The sequence below is a fragment of the Equus caballus genome, chromosome 18, assembly GCF_041296265.1.
Source record: "Equus caballus isolate H_3958 breed thoroughbred chromosome 18, TB-T2T, whole genome shotgun sequence".
NCBI classification, from domain to species: Eukaryota; Metazoa; Chordata; class Mammalia; order Perissodactyla; family Equidae; genus Equus; species Equus caballus.
In genome coordinates, this window is record NC_091701.1 from 79581372 (window position 1) to 79603743 (window position 22372).

The 22372-nt window shown below is 45.5% G+C and overlaps 1 long non-coding RNA gene across 2 annotated transcripts in view; it reads left to right on the forward strand.

Annotated features, from left to right (window-relative positions):
* Positions 1 to 22372, forward strand: part of LOC138918818 (uncharacterized) — a 55065-nt gene that overhangs the window by 21931 nt on the left and 10762 nt on the right. Inside the window, exons 3-4 of one of the 2 annotated variants that reach the window (XR_011428616.1) lie at positions 2005 to 2191; positions 2846 to 3674. The exons of the other annotated variant lie outside the window; for it this stretch is intronic. This is a non-coding gene — a long non-coding RNA (uncharacterized lncRNA). Of the gene's footprint in view, positions 1 to 2004; positions 2192 to 2845; positions 3675 to 22372 lie in introns of those variants that run through there. 2 annotated transcript variants of the gene reach the window in all.

A 22372-nucleotide genomic window follows, 5' to 3' on the forward strand; every position in this document is an offset into this window, starting at 1 on the left:
GAGCAGTTTCTGAGACAGGGCCGGGGGTGCAGGATGTTCACTGGGGATCAACATCTGTGACGGGAAGGGGGCGGACGGAAGCAGGACCAGGCCGAGGAAGAGGTCACACTTCTGCCTCTTGCAGGCCCAGCAAAGCTTCTGCCAACCTGGCAGCGAGCTCTGGACTGAATGAATCTTGCTTGTCTGAGGTCTCCTGTGTCGGATCAAGGTGGCCAGGTCTTTATATTCCAACTCGTTCGTCTCCGGATGGGGCAGCTGCAGGGAGGGTGTGGCTTTGAGTATGACAGCTCTCTGTAGCTGAGGGGACCCTGAAGGAGCTGACAGTGACCTATCCAAAGACTTGCCGCCTCAGTGCAGGGAGCGAGGTCTCCATTGTAGGGTCACTGTGCCCCACATCTTAGCCTGAATTCTTCAGAAAGCAGAACCCAAGGCAAAAGCTTCTATGCATGGTTTTATTAGGGAGTGCAACCCAGGGAAGCAGAAAAGGGGTGACAGGGAGGCAAGAAAGGAAGGCCAGCCAGTAAGAAGGTGTGCTGCAGAGCTGGCCTCTGCGTGGCACTGGAGGCAACGGACGCTCCCTCTCGGATGGTGTCCTGGGACATTCTGTCCTGGGGGAGGGAGGAGGATGAGCAGTCTCAGATGACCTTCTCCTTTGGACAGGAGGAAGGGGCACTTAGTGTCTCTGAAGTGTCTTTATAAGAGGTGCGAATTCCAGGTGCTGGGAACACTGAAAGGTAACCTTTCAACTCTCCTGCCCTCAAGATCTCCATCCAGTTGGGAAGAGGGAACACATACGAAAAACAAAAAGACAGTATAGGTTGAGCAGACGCTCGGTGCAAAATAATAGTGCAGATGATATGTGCCATGGCGCCTCTGAGAAGCAACCAGGTGGGAGGCTGGAGTAGCTGGGGAGGTGTCCACTTAGAGGTGGGCCCAGGGCTGGACCTTAAAGTTAGGACTTTGCTGATCAGAGAGGAAGGAGTGGAATGGGGGAAGTCACAATGCAAATGCACAAAAAATAAACAGATTATGTCTTAGACCAGCATACGGTTGGAGAAGCTGAAGGCCACAGTGGAGTGAGGAAAGAAACAGAAGTACTGAAAAAAAGAAAACAGCCAAAGAGAAGAGAGAAAGAGGGCAGGGGCTGGTGGGGACTGGGATTATCATATGCACAAAGCCAATGTTATTTTAAGACTGCGAGGTTAAATTCTTTTCAAAAGGTGTCTACCTTCGCTCCTCAAGCACAGCGGGGTGGACTCGCCGAGAGCATGCGCTGTCTCCACACTGTTTATGCAACGTTTCGCCATGTAGATTTTCTAAAGTGCTTAACTTCAGTGTAGCTGGCAATGACCACATATGTCTTTTCCTGGAAACATAAAACCCCTCTTAAACAATTAAAACTCTATAATTTTCTGAAAATCTCTCATTTGGCTTGTCCAGGTTGAAGGAAAGAAGGCAAGTCTGAGAAACTTGTAGTCTCTTCAGCTGTGAGACAGCCAAGGAGATGCCCCACTCGTCCCCTAGTTTGTCTCTTCGTGTGTGTGCATCGTATTTCTCGAGTGCTCAGATGGACTGATTATACTGAATAAAACACATAACGACGGGATCCTTGAAGATGTCGCTTATTCAGGAAACGGGGAGTTGTAGGTTCCAGAGCCAGCCTTCTGGTGTCTGCCAGAAACTGCACACCTGCAGACTGGGTTGGAAAGATCTGTCTTTTCCGGAAGTTGAAGTAAATGGAAAAGGGAGACAATTTTCAAAATGATTTCTTGTCCTTTTAAGTGCTCCCTGTGGGTGCTTACACATCTTTATTCCAGGTGATCCTGCTAGTTTGTGCACAAACCTTGGTGCATTGATGGATGGTTCGAGGGCCCTAGGGATACGGGAGTGATATAAGGACATCTCAGATAGACACAGTGGTGGGGTGAGCATAAGGTTAAGTTCAGGGATCCTAAGTCTGCTCCGCAAGAAAATTTGAAATGAGACTTGTTTTCTTTGTTGCAGAATAAAGAGATTGTCAGGTCAACTCCACCACGTGCTATTCACAGCTGTAGAGGATGGAGCCCTGCACAACTCGTGTCACTCTCTTCTCTGATATGGCCCCGGTGCCTGGTCATTTCTTGTTTATTATTTGTTTGAGGGAAGAAAGAAACAGGCTCTCTACTCCCTCGGCGGGGGGCAGGGTGAGGGGGTGAGTATTTTCGTAAAGCTCCAGAGGCCTTTCCCCACCTAGAGCTGTCACATCCCAAGCTTGAAGAGCCCCCCGCTACGTCTTCGGAGGTTGTGTCCTTGTTTTATAAGTCACCTTCCTGAGGCAGGGTCAATATTATTACTCCCATTTTGCACATTTTCCACAGTAGATCAATTTTCAATTCCCAACGACTGAGCTTCCCTAATTTTTATACGATGAAACTTAACTCCACTCATATGGGCATAAAAAATATGCATACCCACCAGAGCATTGTTAGATTTCAGGAAGAAATTTTATTTCACCTTAAAATATGGTCTATAGTAGCCTAATTGTGAAGAAAATGCATTGTGTGTGGGCCTCTTTTGCATATTTACATCTGGAAGAATGTGAGCAGTTGCCAGATAATATAATTTTCATGCAGCCAAATATCAAGTACAATGAAGAAAATGCAAGTTTTGCAGTGTGATTTATACATGCTTATACACCCTTCATTTTGAGCCTATATGAAATGCAGACATTTATGGTTCTATAACCAGAGGAATCAAATCTGAATGTGGAGTAAAACGAGAAATGTATTTTAAATGGGCTTTGGAAGCAGAACTGGGGAAGTCGTCGGGAGGCCACAGTCACTAATGTCATTGGTTATTTTGCTAGATGGCCACTCGGATGGAGGCCTGGCAGGCGCAGGATTGAATTCGGGCTGAAGGGCATGGGAGATGGAGTGACGGCTTCCTGGAAAAGACTGAGATACAGCTGCACAGTAATCCAGGCTGGCCACGAAGCTCGCCATAAAGCCAGTATGAGAAATTCCTCCTGCCCGTATGATGCATCCTTATTTTTTACTTTTAAAAGAAGAACTATCTTATGATTTGGCATAGATCATTGATCATGGTGCTTTTCTATCTCAAATGTCTCCCAGTGTGTTCTGTGTCAAATTTACAAAAGACACAGCCGTTATTTCCACAAAACATTGGAAGATTGAGTGACCGTTTGCCTGTAGCTCCTATCACTTACAAGAGAAGTCCCTTGGGCGTGCTTTACAGAAGCCACTTATGGGCCCCAAGCAGTGAAAGAGAAAGGAGAGCATTAGTGCTCCTTGCTGTGATGGGCAGCTGGTGTTGCTGACCGTTCTGCAGCTCTTCCTCCTTGTCCTAACAGAACTCAGTGTTCCAACTGGAAATCTCTGTCATGTGGTTTGAGTGGAATCTGTTCTACCACAGAGTTGTCATGTGACCCAAGTTGGGCCAATCAGAATCCTCCTCAGGACTTTTCCATGAGCTCTTTAAGGGAGCACTAGTTCCCTGAAAGGGCCGACTGCTGGCAGCCATTTTTATTAAGCAGTTGGAGAAAAACATCCCCAAACTGAAGCCAAGCTAAGAAACCAAACTCATTACCCAATATGTCTCTGAATCTAGTCGTGCTTGATTGCAGTAATAAACTCCCTTTTCAGTTTTATGAGCTAATAAACTTCCTTTTTTTGCTTAATGCAGTTTTGGTTGGGTTTCTTATATTATTTGCCACCCAAAAAAACGCTAACACACTTGAAGTTTATGAGAAGACAATCTACATCGTCTAGTTTACCAGCAGCCTTCCTTATCACCTGGGTTGGGGCTACGTGGCTAGCTCTTGCCAACAGACTGTCAGCAGAAGTGATCAAAAGCGGACGTCTTCGAGAGATGGTGCTCCTCCTCCAGCTCTCTCTTCTCTCTTTTTTGGAGACTTAGAGGCCACGCCTACAAGGTAGTGTGGCTAGAAGATGGCAGAGCCTGCACCAACCCAGTTACTCAGGCCATGTGGAACACAGCCTTCTGGCAAGCTTTGCAGTGTTAAGCCTCTAAAATTTCAGCAATAATGTGTTACAGGCACATAGGGGCTTGTGATAAAAATTAAGCTCATCTATGGAAAAATTAAGAAAATTATATTTTTATTTGTTCCCCTGACTTTGTGGTTAAGATCCATGTCCATCACTTAGCTTTCTGTAATGCTTCTTTACAGCGTAAGAAGAAGAGGCAGGAGATGTCAAAGAAGACGTAAAAGAACCAAGAACAGGGAGACAGTGGGCACCGAAGCCCTCTTCAGATTGTGCCTAGCGAGAGTGGGAGAGATCTTGGACTCAGTGGATGCTGAGTCCAACTGTGGGTCAAGCACTTTACAGACGTTATTTCATTCCATCCTCAGCAACAAACCATGAGATGACATGATTTCCATTTTATTGACAATGAAACTGAATTCCGGAGAGATTAAGTACAGCCACAGATTCCTGGCTAGAAAGGGCAGCTTTGAACCCTATCTGTCCACCTGCACAATCTAGCCCAAATTATTCTGTTACTGCTATTAATAGTAATGTGAACATTGCTTACAGATGATCCCTTCCAGATGCGCTCAAAAGACCGGTCTCCCTCACCTACCCGTCAACAGAGAGAAAGCAAGATCCAGCCGTGTCTGGTCTGAGGCCTTGGGCTCAACCACACCAGGGCTTTAGGAGCAAAATGCATGCCTCCCAGTCCCATGACACCCCGATTCCCCTGTCCCCATATTCTTATGTCTCTTGCCTGGCCACCACTGGAATCTGCCTGTCTTCTTCTTCATCACCCAGTCTGGGACATTGTCTTTAAAAGCTTAATCCATTGTGCTCTTGGGCACACAGCCAGGTAAGGTCCCCAAATCCCCATTCCCAGCTTCTCATATTCTCTAGGCTATTTCTCTTTGCCTCGACAAATTTCCTGAACTGTTGGTCCCCATTTCTAACTAATTTCTCAGCCTGTGCGCTCCCTTCAGACAAACCTACAAGTTCCCTAATCTAGATCCAATGATTTTTCTGCGCTCATGAAAGACTGCCTTTCTTTCTTAACTGTCTGCAACATTAGCATTCTCAAAAAACATTTTTGAGCGATTATCTTCCGGGTTTCTAGTAAAATAGGATTAAGTTTCAATTCACAGTAATTCGGTGGAGAAGATGATTTCTTTTCAAATTTATAACTTACCTTTGACTCAATAAGTGTCTCTTATTTTAAATCCCCAGGCATTCATGTCACATATACACTGTTATCCAAAATATAAAATATGAAATTAGAGAGAAGCTGGTCATTGTGGATTCCTCCACACAAGACACCAAACACAGGAGTGTACCGGCAGTTTGAAGGGAAGTCAGTGGGCCTCTAATAATGGAGAATCAGGCAAAACTATCCAGTGCTTCCTTGCCACACGTTAAACAAAACAAAACCTTATAGCTAAGCATGTAATTTTCCCAAAGGGAAATCTGGGGAAGAGATGAGAATTAATCCTCTGAATTTCCATGAAAGGACACTAGTGCTCACGAGCTGTCAGGGCGTTCCTGCAGTCACACGTGAGTAATGTCGTTGTGCTGAGGTCAATTGGGCCTCCTTATGGCCTATCACTTAGATAGTATTGATGAAGGCTCAGGCTGCAGATTATGAGCCAAATCTGGCCTTTTTCCTGCCAGCGACTAAAATAATGCATAAAAGCCCATTTAGTGTGTCTCTGTGAACGTCACATTGTCACGAACTCTTCCTGAGACAGTGAATTCTGTAAGCATTAATGGGTTTTATTCAACAAACATCCATTTTGTAGCCAGACAACTTTTGCCACTGACACCTGCCAATTCATAGTCTAAGAAGAAATCACTGAGCTTATAGAGTTGTCATTTTAAGAATGAATATGTCTCATTATCTTTATTTATATCTTTCTGACTTCTCCAAACTATCAATCAAGAAGACCTCTGAAGCTTTTTGGGAAAAAAATTGTTTTGCAGTCAAAATCAAACACTGTACTTTGCCAGTTCACAGTGAGTTGGTTTCTGCATGAACTTTTCATTAATTTTACTGAAATTGGAAAGTAGGCAGAGGTCCCTGCCGTCTGTCCTTACGCACGGACCTTAGCACTGGAAGGTTTCATAAGGGATGGGATGGGATGGGGTGGGGAGAGGCCAAGATTCTAGTTCCTTTGTGGCCTGCCACTCTCCAGCTGTCGGCCTTCGATCAAGTCCTCATACCTCTTTGGGCTTCTGGTTTCCTCGACTGCTAAATGTGGTAGTTGAATCCAGAGTTTCTCTAAGGGACTTTCCTATTTTGTAACTTTCTTGTCTTCTAGAACGACTCCCTTTCTTCAGGCAGATAGGATATCATCGTTCTCCCTGCACAGCTTTCTTCCATGTCTCTATCAGGCAAGGTCCTATTCAGCCTTCAAGTCCCGGCTCAAACGTTGCCTCTTCTTTGGTTCTCATTAGACTCAGGATGCCTTCTCCTGAGCTCACACTTTATTCTATAAAGAGGCTGCTCTTCATGCTATAACAAATACTGTGTGAGATAGGATAAGAGCCCTCCAACGATGTCCATGTCCTCATCCGAGGAGCCTGTGAATGTGTTACCGGACATGGCAAAAGGGACTTTGCAGATGTTATCAGGTTAAATACGCTGACACAGGGAGATTATCCTGGATTATTTAGATGCGGCCAATGTAATCACAATGGTTTTGTATAAGTGGGAGGCAGGAGGGTCAAAGTTAGAAAAAGGAAATGTGACACGGGAATGATGCAATTTGAAGATGGAGGAAGGGGCCACAAGCCAAGGAACATAGGCGTCTAGGAGCTGGGAAAGGTAAATAATAATAATAATAATAATCCTCTGAAGCCTCCAGAGAACACAGCTGTGTCAACACCTTAATTTTAGACTTCTGACCTCCAGAACTGTAGGAGAATAGATTTGTGTTGTTTTAGGGGCCGACCCCAAGGCCGAGTGGTTCAAGTTCCATGTGCTCCGCTTTGGTGGCCCGGGGTTCAGGGTTTTGGATCCTGGGTGTGGACCTGCTCTGCTCATTGCCATGCTGTGGGGGCATCTCACACACAAAGGCTGGAGGAAGACTGGCACAGATGTTAGCTCAGGGCTGACCTTCCTCAAGAGAATAAAAGAGGAAGGTTGGCAATGGATGTTAGCTCATGGTGAATCTTCCTCACTAAAACAAAAAAATTCATGTTGTTTTAAGCTATTAAGTTTGTGGTAATTTGTCACAGCAGCAATCAGAAACCAATACATGGCTATGATATATGATATAGTGTACCATATTATAACTATTTATTTGTATGACTGATTGTCTTCTTGCTAGCCAATGAACTTTTTTTTTTTTGAGGAAGATCAGCCCTGAGCTAACTGCTGCCAATCCTCCTCTTCTTGCTGAGGAAGCCTGGCCCTGAGCTAACATCCATGCCCATCTTCCTCTGCTTTCTATGTGGGACGCCCACCACAGCATGGCTTGCCAAGCAGTGCCACGTGTGCACCTGGGATCTGAACCAGCAAACCCTGGGCCGCTGAAGCGGAACATGCACACTTAACCGCTGTGCCACCGGGCCGGCCTCGCCAATGAACTTCTTGATGGCAAGCACCATATATTTTATCTTTATATTCTCAGTTATAATTCTTGGAGCACAGTTGATACTCAAAAGATATTTGTTGAATGAATGAGTAGATGAATAAATCTTGTTTTTCAAAGATAATGTCAGCTTCATAGTGATGCCTAAAGCTTCATAGTAATAGAAATGTTGCCTAAATGCTGCGCTTTCTCTGGGACGTGGTACTTTTTTGTGACCAATGTTTTCACCAAGAGCGCAACACCAAAAAGGTTAAAGTATTGTCCCCATCACTTCACATGAAACCACGCTACACAAATCTAGACTCGCGGGTAGAGATGGCTTTTATTTATTTATTTAAGCATAGTTCTTGGGATTCCATAGGAAAAAAAACCACTCAAGTGTTGGCAGAGTACATTATAGTACACAGTTTTACTTGGAGCTCCTTCAATGGTTCAATTTAATGCTAAGTAGGCCAGATTTTGAGTAGTAAAAATATTATGTGCAGTTCATCTGTTTGTGTAAAATGGGCTCTCTAAACAAAACCTGCACTTTGCTGAAAGTTGCCAGTGTCAGTGTGTGAATGTGTCTATTTTCACATCACAGAATGGAAAGGGGCTTGGGGGGCGGAGGAGAGACCACCCCTCCCTTCCAGAGTCAAGGTACATGGATCTCTCTGCTCCTCACCGTGGTTCTGTGCAGGCCTTGATGGGAACAAGGGCCCCTTTTTGAGCCTGGCAGACAGCGTGCACGTGACCCCATGGAAGCCGCAGATGGCCGGGGCTGCTGCAGCCTTTCTGTGAGCAGCTGCTGTTGTCCTCTCGCTCTTCCAGGACAGCTCGTTCTGTTGTTTGGCAAGTTCCTTCATCCAAAAGTTATCCTATTTGAAAAAGAGAGGGATTGGCTTCATGTCGTTTTGTAAGAAGAGTTTGACTATTTTAAAGCAAGTTTCACTGAGAGAGAAAAGTCTCCCAATGTCCATCACAGGGACGGGTTTTAATTCGCACGGATCGATGCCGCCGTGACTGTTTGAAGAGCTTACGACTGTAGAGGTTCAATTCTGCTTTTCATCAGGAAACCCATATGTAAAATTTCGTTTATATTGTCCAGCTAGAAAATCTGTAGGAACCATCAATCTGCAAGTATTTTTGAATGCCTAGTCCTCAATGGTGAGACCAAAGGAGAATAAAATGCAGCACGCTCCCACAATAGCACTTCAGCCTCGGTGAGGAGATAGGAAATCACCCACACTAGTGAGAAATCAGTGTATGAGGCACATGTATTACGTATTTTTATTGAAAAGATATATGGAGAATATTAAATCCTTTCTGGAATAAAAAATATACTTATTCTCCTACCACCTTGGCACAACCCTTGTCGTTTGCATATTTCTTACTTGCCATGTGCAGCCACGAGCGAGAAAGCATCATGCTGTTTTCACAGCGTGTTCCCGTCCGCCATCGTGACCCCACAGTTTGTTCTTTGTTCCTTATGTGGTGTCAGAAAGCGGTCCACAATATGTCTAGAAGTTTATGAGCACATTTTTATAATTTTAGCAGCATAGCAGTTGAGAAACAGTCTCCTATCTTTCTATGTTTGTCACCTTGTCATTCAAGTCTCAGCTTAAATGTCGCCTCTTCAGAGACACCTTCCTTGATAACCTCATCGAATGTAAAACTCTAACTTGTCATGGTCACATGATACTGTTTAATTTTCTTCACGGTCCTTGTTTCAATATGGAATTCTTTTTTCCCATTGATTCGTTTGTGTGTGTGTTCTCTTCTAGCCACGTTAGGGATAAACTGCACAGAGCAGGAAGCTTATCCACCTTCACAGCGACACCCCAAGTGTCCAGAGCAGCTCCTGGCTTGTAGTGTGACCTCTCTGATACTCAGGACTGGATTAATGAAGCACGAATTATCAGTCTTCTGTCTAACTCATAATTAATTAACATTACTCACTGAAAAAAGAAAAACACAAAACAAAACTGACATGGACTAAAACTTGTATATGGTAAAATTTATTATGAATGAAAAATTGGCTAAAGAATCAATCTTGTTGGTAACATTGAAAATGCAAAAATTGATCTGAGAAAAAATACACTTGGCTGAATAATTGGCAAAAATAAAACAGACAATGGTTAAAACTGCATAAGGAAAAAATTTGCCCTTGACTAAAAAGTGACAGAAGGACCAAATCTTCTAAACAAAATTTATATCTGTAAAATTTGACCCTGGACAACTATACAATTATACGTGGTGGAAGTGAGGGTCATTAGAGAAAACTCAGAATAGCAGAAGATATAATAGGTAACATTTGATATGTTTAGGGAGAAAAACCTGATGGATAAATCAAGTCTTTATCAGAAAACTTATGAGAAAGAATTGATTTTGAGAAAATTTCAGTTAAATGAAAATGGAAAAAATGGAAACTGTTCAAATGGCTTATATAGAAAAATTGATCAAATAATGAGATTGGCTTAATGTAGTTCAATTCAAAAGTTCTTTCTTGGGGCCAGCCCAGTGCTGTAGTGGTTAAGTTCATGTGCTTTGCTTCAGCCGCCCAGGGTTCACGGGTTTGGACCCTGGGCGCAGACCTACATACCACTCATCAAGCCACGCTGTGGTGGTGTTCCACATACAAAATAGAGGAAGATTGGCATGGATGTTAGCTCAGAGCCAATTTTCCTCGGCAAAAAGAGGAGGATTAGTGGCAGATGTTAGTTCAGGGATAATCTTCCTTAAGCAAAAAGAGGAAGATTGGCAACAGATGTTAGCTCAGGGCCAATCTTCCTTACCCAAAAAAAACAAAAAAAAACTTTCTTGGCAGTGGCCATGTTACCACCCAAGGGGGGTTGTCTGCCTGCTGCAAGACATGCCAAGAGTCAGGAGGGAAGGTGATAGGAGAGAAAGGGTGTTTTATTACAGCTTGTTAGCAAGAGGGAAGAAGGCCAACTAATGTTGGAAAGAACCATCTTACAAAGACTACAAGCCAGTTATATACAGGGCTGGTCTTTCCGGGTGGGGCTTCCATCTGATCTCCAGGTTGGGGCAGGCAGCTGGTCTTAGTTTCTGATAGTCTTTTGTTTTACTGGATGTGCATCAGAAACCAGAACAACGCCCTATACTCTGATCTTTCAGTTGTCACTGATCAGGGCCATCAGCATAGACTCTCTGCCTGGGGGTCATCACATTTCTAAGGAACTCAAAAGAACAAAGTTATCATCTTATCGCAGTTGGGAGGGTCCATAAAATCTCCAGAGCCTGCAAATCCCTCGGAGACAGACGCTTACTTATCTAGGCAAACTAAAGCAAAGGTTCAAAGCGGCTGTGAGTCGGGGTTAGTTAGTCAGAAGTCATTCAAAGTTACAATATGGTTTCTTTTCTACAATATGGCTTCCCTTATGTCAACCTTGTATTGATGTAATTCTGATTAAAATGGTTGTGTTCATAAATACGGAATCAATATATTCTTATGGTGAAAATGGTGGGATAACAACTTCCTATAATCTGGCCATATATACAGCTTTAGAACGATATAAACAACAGACCACCAAATTGTGAATCACAAACAACCATTCTATAGAGGAGTGTATAATGTGCTAAGAATAAAAGGTATCATTGTAAATTGTCAGAGGAGTCTCCTCAGACAGCAGGGCAGCCACTCATCAGCTCGCCGGCCTTGGGAAAGTTACTCAGGTACTCTGGGTCTTGGACATTTTCAAAGAGTCTGAGCTACAGATTTAGACTAAAGTCAACTACAAGAGCTGATCAAGAGCAAGCATGTATTATTGAGCACCGGAGCAGAAAACATGAGAAACAGGATAGCATGGGCTGACCTTTAGGGGCTACCAATATTTAGGGGACAGGAAGATGACAAATCACTGGAAAAAGAGGCAAAGAAGTTGCAAATAAATCAGAGAATAGAATGGTGCAATGTGAGAGGGCCTGAGGGTCTGAGCATATTGAAAGCAGACAATCAAGTGCGATTGGCAGAGAATGTCAGGAACAAAAAGAAGGCTCTTGAATTTGTCTGGAAGGCCAACATTGAGATGGAAGCAATGGTGTTGGGACATCCTGGGAGGAGGCAGTCATTGAGAACAAGAGAACACTAGAGCTTGAAGGGCAGGCCTCTTGGTCAGAGCTTTGCAGTTTCCTGATAACAGTAACAGAGCTTGAGCAAGCAGAGGCTTGGGGAGAACTGATGGGCTCACCTGTTCAGAGTGCAGGTGGGCACAGGGGTAGGAATTTCTAGCTGACTGTAACCAGGGACTGGAATATTGCCGGGACTATTTCCCTTTTCCACCTCTGCTTCTTTGAGTTTTAGCTTCATTTTCTCCTGCTGTGCCTAGCTTCTTGCAATTGGCAGAGGAAATCATGTCTGATAGCTTTGCCACCAAACAAGTTTCTTTAACTCTAACTTTAAAAATCCAAGGGCAGGGCTGACTAGCCAGTCACTAGTGTCAATGAGGTCAGACCTTGTAAGAACGCACAAGAGGACAAGCCACTCTCCGAAAGGTAGGAGATTACTGGTTCCCAGAAAACAGAAGAAGAGTTTGGGGGCAGGCAAAATGATACCTCCACTGCCAGCAGTTAGGAAACGTAAATGCTTTTAAGGTTAAAAAAGAGGAGAATATGTCCAAAGGCAGAGAGGCAAAGATGAAGTTGGGGAGAAGAAGAGATAAAAATGAGGGGCAGAGAGGTGGAAGAAGGTGAGAACACCAAAGCCAGTGCCCACCGAGTGAGAAAAGAACCAACACGGCCCGACGCTCACAAGCAGCTTGGGGTGGTCCTTCCTACTTAGTCTCAGTCCTTGCCCCTACTCTTCCAGCGTGGCGAGCCCGTTGACTAGCCCTCCTGCTTCAGCCCTAGTCCAGAGGGCATCCACTCCCCTTCCGATCCGCCCCTCAGCAGACCCCTCTTTCTGTGAAGGCTCCCCGTGGCTCTGCACATCCAGCAATGGTGGACAGCCCTGGGCCCTGCCTCCCCGCCAGCCGGGGCTGGGAAGGCTGGGTGGGAGACAGTGGGTCTGTCTCTCTGGACCCAGGCAGAGGTGGGGTCAGGAGCACAGACGGAGAGTCCAGCTTTTGCAAAGAAGGGAGAATGGGTATCTTTCTCTTAGACAAATTAGAAGGAAGAAACAAGTGGCTACAGTTCTGCAAAGACAGATTTGGGGGAGGGAAACAGACGGGTTACAGTAAAGCAAAAGGTGAACAAGGATTTCTGGGGGGATGACCTCAGTCTCTTCAGAACAGTCGAAGTCAAGGTCATCTACTGCTGGGAAGGATGCAAAGTGCAAGGGCACGAGGAGTGTGTTAGTTCCCTAGGGCTGCTACCAATGACTACACACTGGGTAGCTTAAAACCACGTAAATTTACTCTCTCCCCGTCCTGGAGGCTGATGTCTGACAGCGAAGCGCCGTCAGGGTGCGCTCCCTCTGAAGGCCCAGGGCAGAATCCATCCTCACCTCTCCCGCTGCCAGGACTGCTGGCCTTCCTTGCTTGTTGCTGCGTTATTCCAATCTCTGCCTCCGTCTTCACATGGCCTTCTCTGTGCGTGTCAAACCTCCCTCTGTCTCACTCGTCACTGGATTTAGGGCCCACCCAGATGATCCAGGATGATCTCATCTCAAGATCCTTAATTTAATTACACCCTTCAGACTCAGGGATTAGAGGTACACATATCTTTTTGGGGGACCACCATCCAACCCACTATAATGGGAGAGGAAAGGTCTGGATTAACCGACATAGACAGGCAGCTTTGGAGCAGGCACTGGAAGAATAGATGGGATTACTGGAAAGAGACGATGGCCAAGTCGGAGTTGGACACATGAATTTTCATAGGCCCAGACTGCATGACTCTCCAGCAGCTTCTGGCAGCCTGGAAGCCGCAGCCCAGCAGGCAGGCAGCGGGAGTGACTCGGAATTAGGGTGTTTATAGGTGGGCTTCACAGAGGGCTGAGGAGACAAGAGATCTGCCCTTTCCCACGTCCAGCTGCAGAAGAGAGATGTCTGTTATCTGAGTGAGATCATAAACGTGAAGTCATCTTGTAAACTGGAAAGCATTAAAAATAAGGAGGGTAGTTTTCATTTGCTCTGCTCACTCCTCCCTCTACTTAATTCTTGTATCCCAGGTAGGCTCTTACCATATACCTCCACTTTCCTCCCTATCCTCTTCCCAAATCCCCCATAGACAAAACTTTAAGCAAAATATCTATTCCAGTAAACCTAAATTTTTTTTTTTTCCCCATGAATCGTGCCTGCAATGACCATACAACTGAGTACAATGGCCGGTGACAAATCCTCCCAACCTCTCCCAGCTCTTAACACCCTGGTGGCAGAGCATCTGTCTGGATCTCCAGGTTCTAAAAAAAAAAATGTTAGAGAATTTTCATTTATTGGTGGGACCAGAGATAGCTCCAAAACCAAGTCTCTAGGTCACATTTCCAGGGCAGCATTCACTAGCTCCCCGTCACCCTGGAAGGCTTGCTGGAGCAGTGAAAAAGCACAGTGACTTCACAAGCTGCTAGAGCTGTGATTTTTAAAGTTCGTTCTTCCCCTTTATCTTTTTCTGGTCTTTTTAAAAAAGCAGCAGAGCTCTCTCCTCTAACAAAAATTTATATCAAACAGATGAAAGTGGAGCTGCCGTGGCTGAGGTGGGGGAGGGGGACTCAGAAGTGCCCCCAGTCTGCTTCCCAGCCCCGGGTGTCGTCTCCCGCAGGCCCGTCCTCTGGTAGCCCCGAGCACATCCAGGGAACGATTTCTGAGCAGCTGCAAGAGATGAGTATGGAGTCGGCTTAAGAGTGCGTTGGACCAGAGCGGCCTCTGGTCCAGAGGAGTTCAAGTTCTTGTCCGTGGAGAGTTTGACTCAGGCTGGGCCTCCATAAACTAACTTTATTCCTTAAATGGTGGAATTGCCAAATATTTACATCATGAGAGACTTTAGATAACATCCAGGCCAATTCTGTCCTTTTTGGTAGTTCTGGGAATATTCAGCAATAACCAACTTAAGTTCAGCTGCTCCTTCCAATAGGAACACGTAACTCCTTTCTTCTTTCTGTGAACCTTTGCAAGAACACCATTAAGAAATATCCAATATAGAAGTTTCCGGGATAAATGGTTCTGTTTTCATTAGTGTTGACATCTTACCATTTTTGAGAATGCTTTTAGGCCCAATTAAGGCCTCCAAAGAAAGGATAAGTGTCAGGCCAGGCTCCACTGTATACGAACGGCCTCATCTTCCTGGAGAAGCGGACCAACATCTGAAGAACATCCTTGCCTCCTTCCCCTCCTCCCTCTGCGAGATTTTTTTCTTTACCAAACTACTTTCTTCTAATCTGAGGATATGTTCTTTTCCTTAAGCCTGTTTATTTCTTAGCCATCTGACATGCCCAAGATAGCACAACCCTCACAGGATCTGTTTCTCCTGCGCTACAATCGGCGATTCTCCCCGCTGGAACGAACTCGCACACAGTAAAAGTTTTAACAGAGGCGTGAGTATTGCAAGTAGGTGTTAAGAGAGCAGGCCTCCAAAATGAGCCAAGTACAAAGGCATTTGGCAGAGGAAAAATAGTCACTAACTTGAAATTTCAGCTAAATTGCCAATGGAGTTAGATTCAAATGCCAATATTTGAGAAAGGCATTCAGTAAAGTCCCTTAATACAGATCAACCAATACTTACCCAGCACCTCCTGTGCGAAAGAAACTGCACCAGGCTCAGTTATGGGGGGAGGTGGAGATGGGAGTACAAAGATACATAAAATAATTTCTTCTTTCAAGGAAGTGACCACGTAACCGGAGGGATTAGCCAACGAACCATAAAGCAACACAAAGAAGTTAAGATAGATTTTGAATAGTGAGAAACTATCATCTGGATGTGAGGAAGGGTGGCCATCAGGGAGCACGGAAAGAGGAGAAGATATTCGACAGACACTTTTTGCAGAGGTGAAATATCTACGTATTGAACTGGCTACAGGGAGCGAGGGGGAAAGATACACCCAAGACTGTGGCGTGGTTCAGAGCCTGCGTCAGTGAGAGAGCAGGGCATCGGTATCAGAAAAGGGAGGCAAGGAGAGTTATGAAACACTAAGTGTTGGTTTGGGCAGGAAGTGTTCAGGTGCTGGGAGATGGATGTAGGTGCAGATACCGACAATCAAGACACTGGAAGAATAGGGCCCTGAGTTCACTCTAAGAGAGCACCTAGCTCAAATCATCTCCACACAGGGACTCACAAGGACGAAGATGAGGTCCTTGAACAAACAACAGCAACAACAACAAGGATAGAGACAGAAAGGGAAAAGGGATAAAACACGGGGGGAAGAGATAGCTTCCAAAAAAGCACCGGTGTCCAAAGCTACAAGAGGAGGAGGAGGATGGCGGCGCTGTTGGGATGGGTGATAAGCAGGCCACTGGGGACTTTAGCGGAGGTGGGTTTTCCCTAACGCACTGCCTGTTCATTCATAACTTGAGTTTGCAGTGGCTTCGACTTCACCTCATGACATCCCTGGGTGCAACTTTCAGTTCCCCCTGCTAATTTTCCAATTTGAACACCCAAGAGGGGATCCACCAACTCTAGGAGTTTGTTGTGGGTCCGGGCAGGCCTCCCAGGTGGCTAGCAGCCCACGGATTAGTGCCCTTGGGCCAGGTGCTTCTTCTGGTCCACCTGTCTGTGACCAGGGGGCTGGCACCCGTCACCAGTGTGGGGCTATCCCTTCAGCAGGAGCTAGGGTGACATCAGCACCGAAAGTGACCTGTCTAGTGTACTATGTCCACAATGTAACCCTCTGTGTCAAACTGTCAGGATTCAAACTCTAAATGGTCCCTGGAATTTTAAGGAGTACCTCCCAGGGAAGAAAAGTTCCCTCTACGCCAGCATCTAATCAGTCCCTAGGTCAGTACTGACAACACCTTGCATTTGCATGGCATTTTAAACTTTTCAAATGTCTTTGTGAAATGTTATTCCAAGGCGGTTTCAGAGACAGCAGGTATGTATAAACATACTTTACAAATGTAAATACTTTATAGCCATATTTTATGCAAATAAATCGATAAGAAAGTGTATGGATGACTATATCTAAACAATGCTCCACAACAAGTCGTCACAGTTTTGGGTGCTTAACAAAATGATAAAATCTATCGACTTCCTTAGTTCTCTACCTTTAATGACTCTTCTAGTGCTTCTGCGGTGAGTGACAACTATGATTAGTTTGGAGGCCAAAGAATTTGTCTCTTCAAGTGCCGTTTTTACTACAGAAATTGCTATTAGGCCACAAAGATCCACGTCCTTTCCTCTGGATTTAGTGCCTTAGAGGTGGCGTTGGAAGTGGGAAGAAATTCCAGGCCCATGAGAACAAATCAATCCCTCAAAGTGTGTAGGTCTTCTGAAGTGCACAGCAGCGATGAGAAAACTGAGGCACCGTGGATTGCTGAGGTCACGCCACTGCTTATGGGCAGCAGCTGGACAAAAATGCACATCTCCTAACTCTCAGCCCAGTAAGCTCTCTTCCCAGTACTCCATTACTGAACAGCTAACGTGCTATTGAAAGACAGAGCAGGAAGAGGGAAAGGAAAGGAATGTTTGAACTTCTGATCCACCAATCTTTGTTCTATTAAACGGACCACTCTCCACTGAATTATTTGAGCCAGAAATGTTTCTCTTTTCCTCCATCCGCCCACCAACAATATCCCATAAATCACTAAGTTCTGTCAACTTACCTCCAAAATACACCTTGAATATGTTCTCTCTTCCTTGTCTTCACTGTCACCGCCTTAGTCCAAGCCACCAGTATCTATCACTTAGCCTACGGCAAAAGCTTTCCAATTGGTCTCCCTGCTCCAGTGCCAGCCTACCTACGTACAGTCTATACTTAAAAGACTGCCCAGAGTAATCTTTTTAAACCCAGAGCATATCTTGTTTTTCCCCTGTGTCAAATTCTTCATTGGCCTCTAGTTTCATTCAGGGTAAAATCGAAACACTGGACTTAGGCTCTGCATGATCTTGGCAGCTCCACCAAGGTCACTCATCCTCCCTGCATTGACAGCTCCAGGTACACCAGCCTTCTGACAGTTCCTAGGATGTGCCAAGCTCGTGCTGCCTCACGATCATCATGCAGGCTCTTCCATCTGCCTAGATTGCACTTCCCCAGCTCCTTGCCTGTCTGGTTCCTTCTCAACCTTCAAATCTCATCCTCATGGGAGGCCACTACATGACAACCCAATTTAAGTAACCACCTACTTCCCGCATCATTCTGTTTATTTCTTTCCTAGAGATTGTCACACTCTATATATATTCTAAATGTACGTAGTTATTTATTGTCTTTATTCCTCATTGCAATATAACCGCCATGAGAGCGGGAGTCTCATTTGTGTTATTTACCACTGTACCCTCAGGGCCAAGCCCAGTACCTGGCATACAGCTCATCTTGTCAATTCTACCTCCAAAACACATCTCAATTGCACACTCTCTTCCCACGTCATCATCCTAGTCCAAGCCACCATCACCTTCTCCTTGGACCAATGCAACACCCTCCCGGCGGGTCTTCTTGCTTCACCTCTCGCCCAGCACTCAATCAATGTTTGTGATGGAATTAATTAGCATATTGTTGTGGGAATAATAATAATATCTATGAGAGATGGAAATCCAGACCCTTTGAAGGAGAATCACTTCTTTTTTTCAGGCCCTGAAAAACATCAGTTCTCACCAGCTTCTGCTCCTCGAGTGATAGAGTATGAGGTGTTTTAGTCAAGCTCAGACAGAGCACAGTTGAAAAGCAGCATGGAGAACAGACAGTGCTCAACGTGTCTATCCGAGCTACTCTTCTAGTCGTACAGGGGAGCTTCGAGCTCCCAAGAAGGAGGTGTAAGAAAACAGCCCAATGTCCAGTACCTTAACCACAAACACCCAGGAAAGTAATCATAACCTGAAGAGACCTTCACAGTCCCAACCCTGACCCCGACCACAACAGAAAAAACAAATCTGGAGACTTTTCTCTAATACCTATACCTATGAGGTTGGGGCGTTATAGATCCCAGACGGAAAATAGGAGCTCTGTTAATTAAAGAGATAGCTCGAAGCATTCATTACACCTTTGACGGAGTAATAAGAGGATTGTAGCTCCTGATACCATGTCCCCATTGCCAGACCCAGACACAGCTTCTGAGCCAAGAGGTGAGGGAGCGGAACAAAGGAGTTGCAGTCCATCACACCAGGCTGCCGTTTAATCACACCAGGCCCATTGTACAGTCTTAACTGGAGTCCTCCGATTTCAGGACACCCCAGGCACTGTCCATAATATACTCTCACACAGAAAATGCGATGTGTGTACATATGGACCATGGCCGCTGGCTGTGTTAGAGGCTGTGGGTGCTTGAAACTGGTGAGGTTAGGAGGGAAACTGAAGTGACTTGGAGGGAAAAATCATCCTGAGGTGACAGAAGTAATTATGTAAGTTTGTCTAGAACTGACAAAAAATGCATTTGACTGGCACAAACCAATTAAGGCTGTGCTCTTCCAAGCTGGCACCGGGCAATTGCCCCAGGTTAAAAATTCAACAGATATGGTCTTGAATGAGCATCATCTCACAGCACCTCCCAGGTCCAGTCAACACGTCTGGGTGACAGCCTCCGGACATGCAGAGGAGTATTCCAGATATCACAGGCTAATTTCTTTTAGGTTCTCTCCCCAGCCCCGACCTAGGTTTGTAGGCTGGCGTTGACCTGAAATCCATCCTCGCAGTGAAACCTCAGAGCTTAATCCACTAAATCGGCCTGGCTTTGAGCCCCAGAAAAAATGGGATTTCTATAAAATGTTCACTTTAAAGAGAGATTTGCTCCCTTCATAGCTCCTTTTCTGCGTCACACACCATTAACTCACAAACGCTGGCTCTGTCTGAGGCAGACTCGAGCCGGTTGTTTGTAAAGGGGCAAAACCCGCACTGGCTGGGTCTGAGTGAGGCTCCGTGTGATTCCGCACTGGGCTCTTCTGCTCCAGAATCCACATCACAACACTCACCAGTTTGTTCATTTTCTTGCCTTCCCTGAGTATCATAATTTGACACAGTGACAAAAACATGGCGACTCCATTGAGATTTCTACTCCCCACCATTTCTCCATGTTACAGAAGCCTTAGGAAGGCTCCACTCACAGTTTAGCACAAACGTACATGCCCCAACTGGCAGCCAATGCATCCTTCGTTGGGAATCTACGCCATGCGCCTAGATCCCAAAAAGCATTTCAGAAACCCCACTGTCTTGACATCGCTGGACCCATCCGTGCCACTCGGGAGTGTGGTGGTGATTTTCTGTTAATTACCATCCCCTAGTCACTCTGCGCTGTTCTCTGTCCTCCCTTGTTCAGCAGACTGAGCCCTTGTGGGTGGCACTGCGCAGGCTCCTTGACAATTGGTTTCTGCTTACAGGAAGCCCCAGCAGGAGGTGGGGGGGCAGGGGGGCAGCCAGGTTGGGCTGTTCTTCCCTCATTCCCTCTCAGCTTTAGCGACCAGTATCTTGGAGTCCCTGTGACCCTCCAGAGCTAAAAATACCCACCAGAAAATCCCTTCTCCTCGCTCCAGCTCTTACTTAGTTCTTACACCACTATCTCCTCTCCTGGCCCCTTTGCTCCTAGGTGTGCCTCACTCCTAGGCTGTGGGCACCTCACCTTCCTTTAATTGTCCCTTAATTCTGCCCACACCTGTGGAGACAGTCCCTCCACTAACGGCTCTTCATCTGAACCTCGGTGGGCACTCTGCTTCCCCCTGACGCGGACAGAACCACCTGTCTGGGCCGAGGGCCGGCCCCGCCATGGAACTCTAGCTTTAATACTCAGACAGCTCTGCCTCAAGTCCCTCTTCCTGCTGGTCTGGTCTCTCCTTGGGTTGCTGCCTAATGAATCATTTCTGCGTTCCCCTGAGATCATGCAGTGGCCCTACTGTTAACTAGATGTGTGTTGCGATCTTAGGCCTGTTCCTGGCCTGGACTCCTGTCTCGTATCCCCAACCCTCTAGAGCTTGAACCCTACTTTCATCGTGATAACTTCCCCAGCCCCAAATCCTGGCACCTGAATTCCTGCTGAAACTTCTCAATTTTCACTCACCTCATTAGATAGCTGAACAGTACCTGCCTTTTCTTCCCTTCTGCCGTGTCTTATCACTATTGATTGTATATCTATAATGTCAACCAGGACAACCTCCTATTGTTTTTGACATATTCCTCAGAGAGCATGTACTGTCTGCTTCACTGGACTTCCAGCCCCAGATCCACCTCCCAGGACCAGGAGTCTCCCATGTGTGCCATCTTGCTAACGTTTATCCGTGCATCTCCAAAGATGGAGGTGCATAGGACAAATACCTATTTTTTTCATATTTTCCAGAGATCATGTCCTCCCTGCTATTCAATCAATCCATGACAACTCACCACCATCTCCTTGATCAATAGCACCTACGCCACTGAAGCCACATCCAAGGCCAACCGGTCGGCGACAGTCCCATAATTAGTAGCGGAGTCATCCAGTGACAATTCTGAAATTGAGCCAACCAACAAGTCTTGCTTCCCAAAAACACACTTTTAGGTTTGATGTCAACCAACTACTGCTTCTGTCACCAACATAATCCCCAAGTCAATCCCTAACCCCAAACCCATCTGAGATCAGCAGGCAGCTTTGCTCAGAGAGATTGTGGCTGACCAGTATACTCTCTTACTTAAGTAATGAATTCAGCTTTTCGTTTCAGTTGTTGAGCGCTGATACCTTCCCTCCACAATACAAAATAACGCCTTTCAGCAACCTAAGAACACGGGTCACCTTCCTTAGCTTGATGAAAGAAATGTGCTAGACCTATAGCGAGCATCACCCTTAATGGTGAGACAGTGGTGGCATCTCTAGACAGGCAGACGCAAGGTGGCTGCCCTCACCGCTACTGTTGCAGTGGGAAAGGTAATGCTGGGCAATAAGGAAACAAGAAATACGTACTGAAATTGTCCTGATTTGCCAGGAAATGGTTGTTGACTAAGAAAATCCAGAAGAATCAACTTACAAACTGTTAGAACTAAAAAGAAAGTTTAGTAGGGCGGTTGAACACAAGCTCAAGCCAATACCAACGACATTAAGAGCAACTGTTAACCTTCATTGAGTGCTTGCAGTGTGCTGGCCGTTCTCAGTGCTCCGCAGGTTTGATTTCCTCCCATACCCACAATAATCTTCGAAGGAAGTGCTCTTATCTTCCCTATTTAACAGGCGACATACAGCGAGACTGAGGCAAGTGCCAAGAACACTGGCTTGTCCATGATGAGTCCGAGATTCGGACCCAAGCAAACCAACATCAGAAATCAGGCTCTTAACCACTGTTAGGATGGCCTTCACACTTTTTCTTTTCATATTTTTCTCTTTTTTGGTGAGGAAGATTGTCTCTGAGCTAGCATCTGTGCTAATCTTCCTCTACTGCCAAAGCATGGCTTGATGAGTGGTGTGTAGGTCCGTGCCTGGGATCCAAACCTGCGAACTCCAGGCCGCCAAAGCAGAGCGTGTGAACTTAACCCATTACGCCACCGGGCTGGACCCCTCCATGCTTTTTATTCATGGATCCCATGAGTAAAAAGATTGAGCAATCACTCTCAATATATGTATATTGTTTATTTTTAAATTATAGGCACAAATTTCTTTGTTATTTGTTTATTATAAAACAAATAAAAGATAGAAATATTTAAAGGAAAAGATAAAGATGAATTAACAAGATTTTCAAATAAATTTTATTTTACTAGTGGCCAAAAATACCCCTTTAGCCCTCTCTGAATTAGTACAAGTAATGTGACCGAACATGTCTTCTGACGTT